At 38.1% G+C, this 18,202-nt stretch overlaps 1 protein-coding gene across 1 annotated transcript in view; it reads left to right on the plus strand.

Moving 5' to 3' along the window:
- Positions 1-731: 731 nt before the first annotated feature.
- XIRP2 (xin actin binding repeat containing 2) overlaps positions 732-18,202 on the plus strand; it is a 72,916-nt gene continuing 55,445 nt past the window's right edge. The window contains exon 1 of the mRNA XM_045480083.1: positions 732-909. The gene's annotated coding sequence lies outside the window, so the exon portion shown is untranslated. The remainder of the gene's footprint in view (positions 910-18,202) is intronic.

The raw sequence follows: 18,202 nt of genomic DNA on the forward strand, positions 1-18,202 counted from the left end.
TTAGGAAGTATTAGGTATTGGCATTATGGAACCAAATAGCAATGCTTGGTGACTTCTACTTTCTTCCAGGTCAGGTCATGCTGAGTAAGTAAGGCGGCAGCAAAGGACATTCAATATTATTATCTCAGGAGCATGTGAGGTGACTCCTTCCCCTGACTGTTCTTCCTCATGCCAAGTGATTGTAAGCTAGAATGTCTTCTTACCCCTTCTTTCCTCACTTTTTTAACCAAGAGAGCACTTTCTTTATTTATACAAACACTACAATATCGTTTTGCCTTGCATATGAGACCTCAAAAGGCAAACACTTTCCATATCGAAAAACATTTTCTAAATAAAAGTAATGCTTCCTCTTCCCGAGGACACTAATTCCACCAGAATACACTGGAACTTTTTCTACATGGTTTATTTTCATATTCTTGCCTCTTGAAAGATTAAAATTATTTAAACCAATGGGAGTAATTCAAGGCCTTTAGTCCCTCCTTTTCCTCATTGGTGCTGATTATTGTTTAGGCTTTGTTTCAAAGTTGAGAATTGGCTTGATGGCCTTGGCTGCGGAAGCGGGTTTGATTGACTGCACATGTGTTAAAACCATGCATACATTACCGAGGACACTGCGAGCCAGAGTGCCCTCAGAGACACACTTCTGAAAAGAGTAGTTGACTCAGGCCCCACCTAGACAGAGCTCAGTTCCTAAAAATAGGCGCCAAGTTGCATCCTTTAGACACGGGGCTAAAATAAATTCAGCCGTCCCATCTACTTGCTTGATAGACCCTTCAGTGGAGCCGGCCTCCACTCCACCGACCGCTTTCAGGGGACTGGGAAATTTGCTGTATGTGAAACAAGGGAGGAAACTCATCTGTGAAGATACATTACATTTTCACGAACTCGGGGTTAAGTCTATTACCAAAGGTATGTGCAATATAGTTGTTGATACATACCCACTTCCTGGGTTGGAATATGTTACAGATCAGTGAAGACCACAGGTCAAATTGAACTTGTTATAAAAGAAAATATTCAGTTGTATTTTGTTTTTATGACAATATTTAACATTACTTTATATTGTTAAATTTAAGGCTTCATATATTACTCTCTGCCAGAGAGTTAGCATGTTTCATATGTAGTGTTGAGGAATAATGAGCCAAACTTGAAACTAAAAAGTCATGAGTGAAAACTATAATTTATAGCTAAAAAAGAAAACTGAAAAATTAGTGTATCTTCTATGACTGTAAATTAGTAAAATACACAATGAATATACCAAAAAATATAAACTGTATTTCTTGGAATTTGGTGAGGGGAAGGGAGAATTTAAAATATCTTCGACTGTTGCAGCTTGCTCAGAGGAATGGGTTGAAAATTATTCTTTCTCCAGCATTAGTTTGATTTTGTACTTCATGCCCCAGCTAGTCTCATCTCCTTTGGGAGCATTACTAGGAGTAAGGATTAAAGAATCAGGTTCTTCGATGTTTTGCAGAATTAAGGAAAGCACTGCCAGTTGGATCTGCCAGCCCTAATTATAGTAACTACAAACTTAAAGAGAGAAGACTGAGATTTTACTTTAAAGGCATCATGGCCTATATACTGTTTCAGATGGATTTTTTCTGTCTTCGATTGCCTGTGAACACTTTAATTTGGTCCTGTTGCGCCTTAAGTGTTTAGATGTTAGAGATTGAAGTGATTTGGGACAGGCATTATAACAGAATATCTTAAGACACCAACTACAAGCAAGGACACTTTAAGATTACATAATACAGGGTTTAAATATAGCCAGCTGGTGCTGAACTGAAAGATATTTATTTTTACCAGAGCTCCATTTGGTCACTGACAAGCTGTAGGTTGTTTAAATTATTGGAAAATTTCATGTGCAGAATGCCAAAGGAGTAAAATATTTACCTCAGCTACATTCAAAGCCATGATTTTTAATATGAAAGAGCACCTGTTTTGAGTGTTTTTTTTTTTTAATGTTTATTTTTGAGAGAGAGAGGTTGCAGGCTGGAGAGGGGCAGAGAGAGGGGAACAGAGGCTCTGAAGCAGGTTCTGTGCTAACAGCAAAGAGCCCAATGTGGGACTCGAACTCACAAACTGTGAGATCATGACCTGAGCCGAATCGGACACTTACCACCTGAGCCACCCAGGAACTCCCTGGAGTTTTAAAGATATCACCATTGAGTAGCAAAAATATTGGATCAGAAATAAGGAAGTCTTGAGTTCTATGCTTAAATATTCCTCTACTTCTCTGCCTCATCTCTGAGTATTTGGCCTTCTTAGTATTAACATGTAAATGAACAACAAGTCCCATTTTTGAGAGTCAGCATTTTGGATGTCTGCAAATTTGGCAGAGTGCCAGCCATTTGGGAAAACTGTAGTCCGGAGTTTGGAGTAAATGTTTCTGCTTTCATCTGATGTTGGGCATCTTTAAGATACAGCCTCCTTCACCAATCTGAAAATTAAAACTAGGCATTCATTCTCCAGTGAACAGAGAGAGGTTTGCTTCAAAAGATGTTCATGCAAAAATGTCATCCCAGGCCTCAAGTCTTCTATAATTACAGAGGAAGAAAGGGTCGGTTGCCTTTCCTCTGGTTTATTTTTGGTAAAAAGCCCACAAATTTCATAGGTCATTTACAGTTGTCTACTACTGATAGCTGTCACTATTCAGTCAGCTTCCCTGCTCTGTCTCTCATATTTACCACAATCGAACAATTTATGCACATCAGTATTCTTTTTACTTGTTTGGTAAAATATAACTTATGATGAGATGATTTGGGGTTAGACTCTCCTAGTAAGCTTGGTACTGGGAACGATTTCCTCTCCTCTCTCTCTCTCTCTTTCTCTCTGTCTTTCCCTCATACAGATACACAACTCTGGGCACTAAGAGACCATTTTGTAAGACCTGTTTCCTAGCTGGGAGTCATGTCTAGATTCAGTAATTTATAGAGCAGGGCAGACACTTAATAAGTTCCTGGCATTGTAATGCCAAAATTTTGATTGAACAATCTGTGGGGGACAGAACTTAATTGACATGACATGGTCCTTTTTATTTGCTTCCCACCTCCTATCTGAAAGCATTCAAAAGTTACACTTTGAAACTTAATTAAGTTGTAATTTGTTTATTGTTTGTTTTGCTTCTGAAACAGACACTTCCTCATTCAAATTACAGGCTCATCCCTTGCAGAGTGGTGGGTAACTTCAGCTTGTTCTGATTCAGAAACGACTTTTGCAGAACACTGATTTATTCCATATAGATGCATGGTCTTTATAGGACTGTGTAGATATTGTACTGGTTTTTTTCCTGACAACAAATATGTGGTGTTTTCTGACACCAACCAATTCTCCAATTCTCTAAAACCAACTCAGTATACAATTTAAATCAGTTTTCATACTAACTTGCAGAGTTAGAGCAGACCCCAGATTGCCCCTCACTTTTTCCACTAACCCAGGAACAGCCAAATAGAAGCGATGCATAGGGCAAAGTGGGGCAGCAGACAGTGGCATAGAGCACCACACTCTCTCTGGGCTCCATACCTGTCAACACATTCACACACTTGGAAGCTCACCAAACCCTGTTGTTTAGGGATTTTATTAAGATGTCATTGTGTAGGATGATTAACTAAATAATTGGCTATTGGTTATTAAATTCGATTTCTAGCCCTTCTCCCCTTCTCAAAGGTGGGAAGTGGGGTTGAATGTTCCAACTCTCTGATCACTAGGTTGTTTTTCTGGCAATCAGCTCCTATCCAGAACTCATTTCTTTTTTTTTTTTTTTTAATTTTTTTTTTTCAACGTTTATTTATTTTTGGGACAGAGAGAGACAGAGCATGAATGGGGGAGGGGCAGAGAGAGAGGGAGACACAGAATCGGAAACAGGCTCCAGGCTCTGAGCCATCAGCCCAGAGCCTGACGCGGGGCTCGAACTCACGGACCGCGAGATCGTGACCTGGCTGAAGTCGGACGCTTAACCGACTGCGCCACCCAGGCGCCCCCAGAACTCATTTCTACTTTCCCCCAACCCCCACAGAAGACCCAGAATCATCTCATTAGCATACCAAAGACACTGCCAACCAAGAGATTCCAAGAGTTGTAGGATCTGTGTGCTAGAAGCCAGGGACAAAGACTAAACATTTATTTTTTATTATGTCACATATGTCTACAAAATCTCTTCTCCTTTGAAATGCTACTTATGAACTCCAGAGTAAAACTTTTATCCTATATACTTTCCTAATCATTGGAATCCATCACTTGTAAATTTAACTAACCTGAGTATTTTTTATTTGTACAGTATAATCAGTAAAAGCACAAAGGACAACAATTAGACAAGGAAAAAAGCAAAGATTTTATTTTCTTGAAAACATTGAAAGTCAGCAAATGCAATGATTACTTGTATCTCTTTAGATAAAACAGATGATGATGTAGCTATATTTAATGACTCTTTATGAGCCTAAATGATGGCATAAAAATAATCTGCCAGTGAGCAGTACAGTAGATAATCCAAATTCCTGGTAGAGTAGCTGTACTTCTTAAAATATTGTCAAGAATAAAATGAATTTATTACACAGAGGACACAAAGAACCTCAGTGACTATTGGTTTAACACTTTTAAGTTCTAGATAAGAAAACTGAGGCAAAGGAACATTAATTAGTAAACTCTTCTTAAGCACAGAGAACTAGAAACCAACTCTTTTGACTTTTATTTCATGCTGTATGTCATTCCACAAAGCTTTATGCCATTAACATCAACCCAATCCCACTCCACGCCCATGACGTGGGATATCTTTCCAGGTATACCTCGATAAAGTCCTTTTTTTTCCAACAGTACGTTTTTGTTGCTTTTTATTTTGCATTTCCAATTCTCAGAAAATTATAAAAAATTGTGTAAAAGGAGACCTGGTCCACATATTTAGTTAAAATTCAAAATATGATGATGGCTTTATTTTTTAATTTTACTAAGCATTTAAGTTTGCTCATCCTCTGTGTTAGAAGAACTCTTCCCCCACCCCCACTGTCTTGCCATTGGCACATGATTTTTCACTGCTCTTTTTGGCAGACCTTCAAGTAGATCTGTCTTCTACATTCTTATAATTGTATGCAGGATATATCCTGCTGCCTGGTGAATTGAACACTTTAGATATATCTGACGGTTCAAAAGTAAGTAATTGCCAAATTGCTCTAGACATACACATGATTTAAGATAAATGTAATATTAAAAGAATTTATTTTGGGAAATATCTCTGTTTGTACAAAATCCAATAGCATCTTCCTAAAGAATCTGAATAGATCAGCATGTATTTCTAAATGTGTCAACGTGGTAGTTACCAACATTGAAGAGCTAAAAAAAAAAAAAATTCATATCACCATTAATTTTACAAGCAAAATCCAGCATTATAAATGATTTCCAAACATGTTCTCAGTGTTCTTCATTGAAAGTTCAATGAATGTGACTTAACGTAAACTAATGTTTGATTATCATTTAATGTAATTTTTAATTCATAGGAAGTTAATTGCATTGAAATAAAACGTAGGTAGAATTCACATTATAAAGTGGCTGGGTTTTTTTAGCTATGTATGTTACATTTTGATAAGTAGAGTCCCATTTCCCGATGAATTACATTATAACCTCCTAGGTGCTTTATCACTGTCTATGTTGTTTATGGTAATTTTGTTTGTTTGTTTTTAGTCAGTACTGTCATAATAAGAACTCAGCTTTACCTTATCTAGCCAGGAAGACTTTTTGTCAAATAATTCGAGGTTCATAGGGAATGGTAAATAAGAGCTTGAAGGAGACAATGAAAAAACTTTTTGTAAAGCTAAGGGTCACCTTTTAATGTATCTGTATTTTAAGTTAGAATTTTTGACTCTCCACACAAGGGTTGTACTGCTAAGTTGGAATATTTCTGGGAAGGGACAAGAATAAAGTGAGTTTTTTCACGTGATTAAAGGTTGTCAATTACAGCTACAAGCTCTTTATAAAATTCACTGCCTCTGCTTCTGTTGGATCCCAAGATATTTCCCTGCTACAGGGAGGAAGTCTGCTGGTTTGCTATGAGGGTAAAGCCCAGCAGCAGTTTTCAGGTAGAATACAGGGGCTAGAGGTAGGGATGCTAAAGGAACAAGTGACAGCCATCAGCAGCCAGCTTAGTTCCTTCTGTCCTATGAACCCTTCCAGATGTTCAGAGTGGGAACAGAACCTCATTACAGCCCCACCTTCTTCAGGAGAAACTATGCTAGCCCTCTGAGTCCCAGAGCACTCAAAATCATATATTTTTAGGAATGTAACTGTATTAGTGCATTCCTGCTTCAGTCACTGACTCATTCTGGAGTGGGAATAATTTCAGGATGCATCATCATCCATCTGTCATCCAGAACTGGACAACAGCCCCAGCTTTGACTCTGTAAAATATCAGAGAAATGAAATATGAAAGGAAGGCATGTATTTGTATTTAAGTTACATTTTTTTCCTGAAAAGATCTAGTCCGGCTATTGCAGTTATCAACCCCAAACTACTATTTATACTTTCTAATAGTCCACCCTTTAAATAGAAGCAATAAATTACCTCAGGCTTCAGTGTTCACCTCGTTTCATTTACCTCACCATTTCAACCCAACTGGCCCCAGTTTCTTGACTGTGTCATTATAGTACGTTATTACCATTTCTTTCCATTATGTTCCATTATGCTCATTATTTATCTCTATATATTATTTTTTATGAAGTGTGGTGTTACTGGTGTCTCCATATTTGTCTTCCATTTCTTTCATATTCTTGAAGTGCATTTGGATGTTCAAATAAAGAAGAGTAGTCTTCAGACAAGAACCAATAACCACAATATCATCCAAAATGACATTTCTTTTTAGTCTTTGCATAACATTGAACCTGACACAAAATTTTGTAAACATTTGTATCAAGAAAGTGTCAAACATCCTTACGACAACAACAACAACAATAATAATAATAAACATAAACGTTTTCTACAGGATTCTTCTCCCCTGGATAGATTTATGTTAAAAGTTCCAGGAGCTGATATGTGAAACTTCATTTTTGATATCATCTTTACATTTTAATCAATCTGAATAGTTCTTGAAATCAGAAAGATTTCTCAAGTGAAGCAATATCTTCTCTCTCTTTGCCTTTCCTCTTCCTTCTTTTTTAATCTCATTTCCATTAAAGACCTCTGGAATATATTCCTTAGTATATTATCCTTAAGATGTATGCAGTGCCCTCAGTTTACCAGAATCACAAAAACACCATCTCTGAGGGCCAAAAGAGGTTCCAAATTAACCCCAGATAACACTTTATTGGGAAATCAGAAAATGCTGTCAGGTGAACCCTAATTAGTTGAACACAGACCTTGGAACCAGACTGCCTGGGTTTGAATTCTGGCTCTTATACTTACCACCTGGATGGCTTTGGGCAAATTATTTAATATCTTTGTGCTTATTTCCTCATCTGAAAATAGAGACACTATTAATATCTATTTCATAGGGTTGTTTTAAGGATTAAATAAATTAATATTTGTAAAATGACTACAATAGTGCCTGGTACATGGTAAGTGTTGTATAAGCCTTTGCTGTTACTGTTGTTTTTGTTATTATTATTATTATTATTATTATTATTATTATTATTGTTATTATTTAATATATGAGGCTAGTATAACATAACCATTATCTCTTTCCCAGAGAGCAAGATAAGAAAATAAGGTACCAAGTTTTCCTAGATGCTGAACATTCAGAAAAACACCACACTAAAAACTGTTTCAGAGAGAAAATCATCTACCTGATTTAATAGGTTGTTCTGTTGTTAAAGTCATCCTTACCTTTCAGAGATGCACTTTTCAGCTCAAATTAAATTTCTGTCTTCTCTGGAGTTGTAGAAAGCTATTAAGTGCCCTCTTTCTATTATAATAATTCCAACACTTGAAACTAATAACCTTCCTATTGTTCTTGATGTCAACATCACATTACTTCAAGAAATCGAACTCTTCAACTACCTCAACCCTAATGACTCTGTCTCCTTTCTGACATAGCTGCTCACAGCCACTTACTGGACCTTTTCATTACTTTGACTTAGTTCTTGGACTCTCAAAGTATTCTCTTAGACCACAGTTTTCTCTGTTTTCAACTAAAACTGATCTTGGCCCTCAGCATAATCTTCCTGTCTTCAACACATCCTGCCCCTCAGCTTCTCTACTTTTCTTTGCCTCATCTCTCTATAACTTGGATCCACTTGCAGTGTCTGAGTAAAGATGGAAGGAGAACACTCATTGAGGGAGAAGGCACTGAAAGATGGGGCTGTAGGGACCAGACTGTTTACAAAGGGAATCTGAAGCAGCAAAGGCCAACAAGAATCCAATAGCTGAAAAGAAAGCAAAAGATCATGAGCCAATGAAAGGTGCAATGCATCAGATTTGAGGAATGTAGCTAAGCTATAAATAGGAAAAGAAATGGCAAGGTCAGAAGTAAGGAGGACTAGAAACAAGGTGGGATTGGAGCCTGTGATGGACATCATGCCTGCATTTCAAACTAAGGCCTGGAACAACTCAGGAGTGTTGGATACCTGGAATTAAGGGCTCCTGAATCCAGGCTTCAGGGATAGGTCTAAGAGCTTAAAGAAACATGCTTTAGACCTGATGCCTACTCAACTGGGGCCCCATTGTCAGCTGCAACAGTAGAGTTTTCATTGACCCCTCTCTGTTTCATTTGTCCCCACATTCTTGAGCTAAATTTATCTCACCAGAAACCAATTCAACATTTTCCCCTGATGTATTATTTGTACTCCCATTCCCAGGATGCCTCTCTCATTATATAATATATAATACATAATATATAATATATAAATATTGACTCCTTATCACATTTACCATTATTCCCGAGAACCCCAGATGTTCTCTATTCTAATATACATCTGGAAAATTTGAGAATAGAAACAGGTTTGTGAGTAGTGCTTTTTAGAAAAGGGCTATGTTGAATTTTAAAATGTTTAACAACATAAAATTAGGGCTTAGATAGTCACCAGAGATATGCCCTGGGTGTAACAGAGATGAAGCCGAGAGCTGATGGAGTGTGTGTGGTGAGACAAAAACAGAAGACTGGGGATGGAGCCCAGGAAACTAGATATGGTTGGGTGTCGGGAATTTTTCAGGAGACTGAAAATGATAGAGCAGATGCGTCTGGTCTAAGCTACTCACCAACTCCATGCTCAGTTTATAAAGAATAAGGCAGAGCGTGCTGCAAAGCATCAACATTTTTAATTCTTCCTTCTGAGATACTTTCTGTAATGGCAAGTGTCAGGCTTGGTGAGGTTTATGACGTTTTCCTCAGGCCCTGCACTGCTGGTGAATGGGATGTAGGGCTTTCTGTCACATCTGCTTTTCTTGGCAACCTTCCATCTCAGAAGTGCACTGGGACACCCTGAATACCTACTGAGGTCCTTCTCCTAGATCTCAGAAAGCAAATAGGATACCACTTGTGATTAGATGTTCCTCCAAGGAAAAATGTGAGTGTGCATCAGTGTCTGCGTGTTCTGTCTGTAATCCTGCTCTTAGCCCTCTGGCCTGAGAAGGCTAGTTCTTTTCTTCTGGACTGAACTGCAATGGAGACATAAATATATCTGGAATTTTTTAGCTATAAAATTTTTCTAATTGCTTTCTGCAGATATGTAATAACAGAAGAATTCCTGGCAGAAATTGAATTTGGCAGAAAGCCCAAAGTTGACTGGTTTTACTTTCCAAGCAAACATTCTTGTGCAGTTCTAATTTTCACTTGCTCATGCGGTGTCCTGTGGAGCAGTTTTGGTGATGAGCTGGATTTCATTGTGGGAGACTCACGGGTTCACAGGCAAGAAGTTTATTTTTGCTCCCTCCTGGAAGCTGTAATCCCAACTTTCACATCTCCAGGCTGCTTAAATATCTTCTGTTGCAGAATTGGGAACTTGTTTTCTACTCTTTAAAAAGAAGTAAAAGAGAGAAAGTAACAAAATCTGTCAACAGGAACTATCGAAAGATGGGCACTTGATCTTGCACTATTATTTCAAGACAAATTCATTTGATAAATGCTTAATGGTCATCCACTGTGTATACGTTGTGATGTCAAACGTTAAAACAAACAGCTGTTTTCATTTCGACTGTCCATTTATGTCTTGGGAATCTAGGAATTTTAGTTCCGAATAATAATAAAAATGCAATAACCACTTCTGCAAGAATGTTAGGAAAGGCTGTGCCACTCATCGTTACGGAAAGCACGAGCAGATCATTCTTAGAAATGCTTTAGACTCCTCCTACTCCCAAATAGGGCACATAAAGAGCATTTCTGGCCACTTTGTGATGGCCATTTTGTAAACTGATGAAGCTAAGAGAGACTTTGACTGAAATCATGGTAGATACGGTTATGCAGGCAAACAAAAGACTTAAGAGATGGAAACCGGTGCTGAGCTCCTGGCCATCGTTGATGGCCTACAGTTGTGGTTACATGTCTAAAATTTTTAAAATAGTAATTGCTGACAAACAAGGAGTTGCTTAAGTTTACAGTCTGAGTTCTTCCCTATCAGGTGAGGTGTCCTAATACAGTGGCAGGTCACACTAAGCTGAAATGACTTGTCCATCTGCCCAAGACTTTTGGTGTCTAAAAGAAATAGTCTGGGGAACTTAATCCAATTTAAAGCTTCATATGGAATTTTACAATGAGGCCCAATATATAATTTTAAAATTGCTTCTTACAATTCACTCCCCCCAACTTCCCACCTCTCACCTTCTCTTACACTTGATCTAAAATACCATTGGCCTAGGAAATCTTTTGTTTGCAAGTTTTAATTAAATTCTTTGTTGTTCACAGATGTTACTGTCTTTTTTTTTTTTTTGTTACTGTTTTAATGTGCATAGAAAAGAGCAAGTTTTAATCTGGATAACATTTAAAGAGTGATTTTTACACTTCACCCTTTAAAAACAAGAGTGAAATAAGCAGCATAAACTAAGTTACTCCACGTATGGTGCACTTAGAGGATTAGGTTTTGACTCTAAGGGAAAAGAAACAAATGCCAATGCCAAATTTTTAAAGATAAATAAGTATAAATAAATTAAGGGATGATGAGACTGACTAACTATGTACTTCATGTGTATCTTAAGCAGGGCAGACTATTAAATTACTTCCCCTCTTTGGACTGTCCCTAGTACCTGCATATCATTAGGAAACTGACATCATCTTTTTCTTTTGAAGTTACAGTCCACATTTATATGCAAAGGGCATGTAGGGCACGTTAATTGTTGGTGACAGAATAACCCAGGACCCGACTGATTCAAAGTTTTGATACATTAAAATTATTACACTTTATAAACATCCCTGTTCTGTATTTAAAAGACTGTTCAAAATATATGTATGTCCCCTACAATTATAGGGACAGTAATGAGAAAGTAGTTGTTACGATACAAACATTTGAACAAGATGCAAATTACCTTTCAATTTAGAGCACATTAGTAGAACCTATAGCTTTTGTAAGAAAAACATGGATTCATAACATTTCTTTTTTTTTTTAATGTTTATTTTTGAGAGAGAGAGAGAGACAGAGCACAAGTGGGGGATGGGCAGAGAGAGACAGAGACACAGAATCCAAAGCAGGCTCCAGGCTCTGAGCTGTCATCACAGAGCCTGATGTGAGTCTCGAACTCAAGTTGTGAGATGATGACCTGAGCCGAAGTTGCACACTTAACCTACTGAGCCACCCAGGTGCCCCAGATTCATAACATTTCTGCTGAACATTAGCATTTTTGTCATCTTACCCAAGGTTAAATGATTAAAGCCCACATCGTTTTGAAAGTATTCATTTTCTTAGAAAGTGGAATTTTTCTAAGAACATCACTGCTCTGAAAGACAGAATTTATTTCCAGAGGAGTCAGTTATTCACCAAGCAGTATGTTACATTATTGAAGCATTTTCTCTTTTCCCTCGACTGCTTAGCTTTTCCAAATAATGTTCAGTAAAGAAAGTACGTAGAATTAGTGTGGTTTCCCTTTTTTGATCAAGCCTATCGGCCATTAGTTTTAAAAGAAAAAATAACATATCAAAGGATACTGTAGTTTGTAGACTTAGGCAGAGAAAGCACTTTTAAACAAACACTTCCTTAAGGTCATTGAAAAGAGTTGGTATAAATTTGGAGACTAAATTTCTCTAAGACAAAGGCTTAAATATATTTTATTACTCAAAGGAAAAGGGTGATTAGTAGGAGAAAAGCTGCCACAGCATCAGTTGTCTAAATTGGTGAGAGTCAGAATTTGATGATTTGGGCTTTCTTTTAATATCCTTTGTCACATGCTAACCTTAGAAGAGAGGTGAGAGTTAGAAAGAGGGCGAAGTATCGGGGAATTCCTAAAAACAGATCCAGAAACCTCTGGCTGTTCCAGAATGCAACTAGCACAGAAATGATTTAAAGTCATAGTCGGGAAGTAATTAACTTCCCTACCTCTGCCTCCTACAAACAAACCACTTAAAGATGGGCACACCACGGGATGTTTCTCAAAGCTGCAAATTAGTAAAGGTTCAGCATCTCCATTATATTACTGTGGCTCATTTTTTGACCTGTTGAGTGCCCTCAGCATACTTGGAACTCAACAAAACAGTTCAGTATACATGAACTAGCTTCATATGGATTTTTACAAAACCAATGAGAGAAAAAAGTGGACCATTTTAGGGAAGACAGATTCTAAGCTAGTATGCATGACTCATCTCCATCTACCAACAAATTGCTCTGACCTCAGAATGAAGTCACTTTGTGTAATCTGGAGGTCCTGACAGTTTTAGAGGTGCTGATGGACATGTTAACTAGTCTGTTCCTGCACTGCCTTTCAGAGGCACACACATTTGCTGCTAATCACAGACTGACTTTGATGACTATCTCTCTGTGGTTAAGAAGTGATTACATTTGCTTGCCATTTTTCAAGTTCTAGCCTAACTAAAAGAAACAAACAAACCAACAAACAAAAAACAACCAGAAAGAAGATGGAAGATATTCTCTTCACAAAGGTACTGCCCACTAGTAAACGAGCCACACGTAAAGGAGATTTGGAGATGGGCAATCACAGGGAGTTTGTGAAAAGGGGAAGCAGTAATGAAGCAGTGGGAATAAAAAAGGAGTACTTTAGAAAATAGTGAGGAAAAGTTGTATCAAAAAGGTAGCAACTCAAGCAGACATGGAATAATGTAGAATGACATGAAATTTGGGGATTTTCTGCAATAGAGACTTTCGGAAGAAAAGGATGGAATTCAATTTAAATAAAAGGAATACTCAAGTAGGAAGAATACCTACATTCAGATTAAATGAATATAGCAACACCTCTATTTAGGGATTATTTAACACCTAAATAAAGGTACTTAGTAGAGACATTTAGTAGAGGTACATAGCAAGGCAAAGTTACCTAGCAGAGCAACAGTGTAATGGATCACAGGTGAGAAAAATCCAAGACCCTTCTCCTTGCCTGTAGCAGGCAGCCACAGGGCAGCAGGGACTGAGGGAGTGGCTGCATCCTCACCACCTGGCTGGTCCAGACCATGGCTCACTGCACCATGCAAACCGTTCAGAAGTTGCATAGGGAAATGGAAAATGTTAAATAACTGACTGATGGTTTCATGACTTTACCTAAATTACGTAGAAGAGGGGAAAATGTGGGGAATGTTTTTTTGGGAGGAAACAGTTGATCTGTACACAAGGGTGGTTTTCATGAGCTTTATGTTTTCGGAGGACTGCCTTGTTGCTTGCTGGTGACCCAGTTCATGAGCTAGTGTCAAGATACAGTTTGAATATCATATTCATTGAGTTAGTAATTTCTTCTCCTTTACATATTTTCTCCATGCCTGTGGCCATATGAGTAGGGCTATGCCATCTTCTTTGCTTGAATCTCATCGTGTAGTTCCATTCCTTCATGATTTACTGTGCTCTCTTTGTTTCAGGAAACGTGGTAGATACCAGGTTTATAAAGAGGAATGGAATATCCTTACAGAAGGCTTTAGATTTAGGTGGATCAAAGTCCTATCCTTTCTCCTTATAGCTTTGATCCTTGGGAAATTTCATAACTTTTATTATTCTTAGACTTGTATCAGCTCAGATTACCTGCATAATTACATGCAGGAGATATAATAACACCTAGGGTGACTGGCAGCTAGTGACCATTTATTATTTACTGTGTGCAAGATATTATGTAAACTGCTTTATAAGATCTCCTTCAGTCCTCACAGGCAATCACTAGGTTCTGTTATCATTCCCATGATAGAGGGAAGAAGAAAGAGGCTTAGAAAAGTTAAGCAATTTGCTTAAAGTCAAAAGTGAATGTCAGAGATAGAATAATATTGGGCCTTCTGGGTCCAGAGTGGATGGTTGATCTGCGTGTGGGTCTGCCTCCTGATGGATAAGAGCCCAAGACAGAACCTGGAGTAAAACAGGTTTACAAAATTAACTTAGCTCTGTCCTGTGCTGGGGGAACTTGCATGTTGGGGGAAGGTGACAGAAGCCCAGTGGGAGGTGGGAGGGTGGGCGGGGATATGGCAGGCGGAGGAACTTCAAAGATACACTAAAATGTAATGTCATGCAAATCGAAGTGTAATTTTTAAGTGGTGGGAGAGCACAGTGGAGGGAGCTACTCACTGCCCAGGTTAAGTGGGGGAAATCTAAAGGGAAATTGAGCCTGTGGTGGGCTACAAGTGGCTCTTTAACCCCATCAAATCGGATTGAGCTTGATCCATCTTATGTCATCTCCATATAAACAAATATGGTTTTGGGGGTGGGGTGTGGAGTGTGTGCCACCAAGTTCCTCAAGATTCCCCACCTAAAGAGAACTACATTTGGTGTGTCTTCAGTCAAGCCAGCTTCCTTAGCAGGCTGAGCCATCTGGGAGCTGGTTTTATTCAGAAGTCAGCATGTTGAAATGATGCAACCTGTTGTATTGCTGTTTTTAGAGATAAGGCCAAATCAACACTTCTTAGAATACTGTATTTCCTGAGAAGCTCTCTGGTTTTTTTCTTTTCTTCTCTCTTCAAGTAGAGCAGGACTGAATATAATGGTGATTAGGTCATGCCCAGCCTTGAGCACTGTGCTTGGCTCATGGTAGATGGGTGGTAGATGTTTACTAAATGCATGACTAAAGCCTTAGGAAGAGAGTTGATCAGATACTTTTATTGTATACTTGGGATGCAGATTCAAACAAGAGGACACTGTGGTGGAAGCAGGACACCACCTGCCATGCCCTGGAGCAGAATTGATCTAGAGAAAATTAGAGCAGTGGCCCTTGCTTTGCATTTCTCTTCCCTTGTAGTCAAGTCTGTCATTTCCCTGTTTGCGTGGATCGATACCTAACCCCATCTCAAGTTTGATCTCTGTACTGACCAAAGAAATATAATTGAGGAATTCACTTCGATTTCTAATTCTAAACTCAAGCTTATAAGGATGAAAAAAGAACCAATTAGAGTCATAGAAATTCAACTTTATTGGTTTCCCCTTGACTTATCCCTACATGCACTAAAATAAATGTTTAGAAAGGATTTGTGTATAGATGTTTAGGAAGCAGAAAGGATTCATAGCCTTAATTAAAATGTATTTTATAATAAAATGTTATATTTTAATTAAAAATATTTACATGAGAGACTGTGTAGAGTTGAACAGGTAGTTCAGAAATACTTGAACTCAATTCCAGGCTCAGCCACTTACTAGATGATTTCATCTTTTAAATGTTACTTTCTTCATCAGTTGAATGGAAATAATACCACCGATCAGATATGGTCGCTGTAAGAATTAGATGTAAAATGTAGGTGTATAAGAATACGTGCAAAATGCTTAACACATAATCAATACTCACTAACAGGCAGTTATCATTGTTATAAGGCAATATACGTTTGATTATGCTAGGGAAATGTCTAACATGAGACATAAGTTGTAAAACTATGCACCATTGATAGGCATTTAATGGTTCTAATTTATTTGACCATTTCAAAGAAATTTAAGTCATTTTATTCAATTATTGATTTTTTAACTGGGCAATTCTTTAACTACACTAAGCAATTAATTTGAAATATTTAATAGCAATATGATTAAATGTCCAAATATACCCCAAACTGGCAATATTACTGTACTAATAATTATCTAATTTCTGACTAAATTCTATTTGTTCTTAACTGCTTTAGTACCAGAAGTACTTCTTGTGAGACACTAGGAGCTGCACAAAACAGGACAAGTCTATATGGTAATACATTACTACAATTAGAAAGGGCAGTTCTTTTACTCAGAGAGATTAAAATCTAAATGGACATTTAAACTTAGTCTTATCTATAAGTAGATGGGCATTTCTTCTTTGGGGCATGAAGAATAACTTCAAAGATGTTTCTATCACAAGGTGGTTTGTGTATATAAATCTGTGTGATTTGGGGGACCTGGAACTAATATATGACTTAAAAAGGATCTACTGGAGTGCCTGGGTGGCTCAGTTGGTTGAGCATCTGACTCTTGATTTAGCTCAGGTCATGATGCCAGGGGTGTGGGATTGAGCCCTGCGTTGGGCTCCACACTGAACGTGGAGCCTGCTTGGGATTCTCCCTCTCCCTCTGCACTCTCCCCCATTCATGTGCACTCGCTCTCTCTCTCTCTCTCTCTCTCTCTCTCTCTCTCTCAAATTAAAAAAATAAATAAATAAATAAAGATGTTTAGAAAGAATCTACCATGTAGTAAATTCTGACATGGACAGGTGTGTGTACGGGTAGAGTGGATGCTTGCATTAGCTTCCTATTGCTGCTGTAACAAATTACCACAAAAGTAGTAATTTACAATGGCACAAATTTGTTATATTATTGTTCTGGAGCTCCAAAATCCAAAATGGGTTTCACTGGGCCAAAGTGAAGGTGTTGGCTGGGGCAAGCTCCTCCCAAAAGGTCCAGGGGGGTGGAGGGATCTGTTTTCTTGCCTTTTCCAGCCTCTAGAAGCTGCCGACATTCATTAACGCATGTCCTCTGCTTTCAAAGCCAGTAATGTACAATCTGCACTGCCCCCCTCACCCCCTCTCTCTCAACCCTACCTCTGCTTCTGTCATCACCTTTCCTTTCTGACTGACTTTGTTGTGTCTCTCTTTAACTTATGAGAACCCTTGGGACTATGTGGAACCCATCTGGATAATCCAGGATAATCTCCCCATCTCAAAACTCTTAACTTAATCACATCTACAAAGTCCCCTTTGCCATGTAGAATAACACATTCACAGATTCTGGGGATTAGTATGTGAACATTGTTGGAGGACCAATATTTTGCTTTACAACATTGCTGAATCTTGTCTTCTTCCTCTCACAGGCAACTGGATGTACAGGATCTCTTCCAGTATCTGGTGAACTGGGAGAGTACTGGTTAGGGAAGGGTGGAAGGGTTAGTAAGGAGGCAAAAACTAATTCTTTTTCTTACCCTGAGAGATTATCTGTTTTTGTTAATGTATAAAGCATGGTAATCAAATGAACTCGAATGAATGAAAAACTTGGGGGAAGGTGACAAGTGTATACACAACAACACAGTGCATTTGGAGGGAATAGGACCATACGGAGGCTAGTTTTAAAAATGGAATCTGGTTCACTCTGCTCATATACTGGATGGATGCCACAGTACAGTTTTTGTGCTGTCATGGCACACACTTTCACTCGTTTTACTCCTTGCCCTTCCTCTCCATGTATTTTTTTAAGAACTATAAATTAATGCAAGATTGTGCTGTACATTTGCTCTTTCATTTTATTCTCCATCTACTTCTTGGTTTTATAATATTCAAATGAGGGTAAAATATATAAAACTCAAATTGATTACAAATTTGACTTGGCAGCAGCAATATGAATGTTTAAAAGAGATGAATTTTATTATTAGCTGAGGGATATGCAAATATTGAGAATTACAGAAAACTTATTCATGCTAATGGCTGTGAGCCTGTGCTGTGTCCATCAGTATGATATCCTGTACACGAGTCTGAGCTGGATTATAGATCATATGTTTAGATTTGATAGAAGTTAGTTCATCACTCTCCCAATTTAGTTCTAAATCAATTTTCCAAGTACTAAACAGTTGACTTCTTTATAACGCATCCAAAATACAGCAGGAAGGCTATTGATGCATCACTGAAAGTGTGTTTGCCTTATTGAAGCTGATATCTGTGTTTGCACCAGCTTTGTGGGCTTTTTTGTGGCCCACCAGCTCACTTTCTTCCTGGCTCTTAGTTTGGA

This window comes from Leopardus geoffroyi, chromosome C1, assembly GCF_018350155.1.
Source record: "Leopardus geoffroyi isolate Oge1 chromosome C1, O.geoffroyi_Oge1_pat1.0, whole genome shotgun sequence".
In the NCBI taxonomy this organism is placed as follows: domain Eukaryota; kingdom Metazoa; phylum Chordata; class Mammalia; order Carnivora; family Felidae; genus Leopardus; species Leopardus geoffroyi.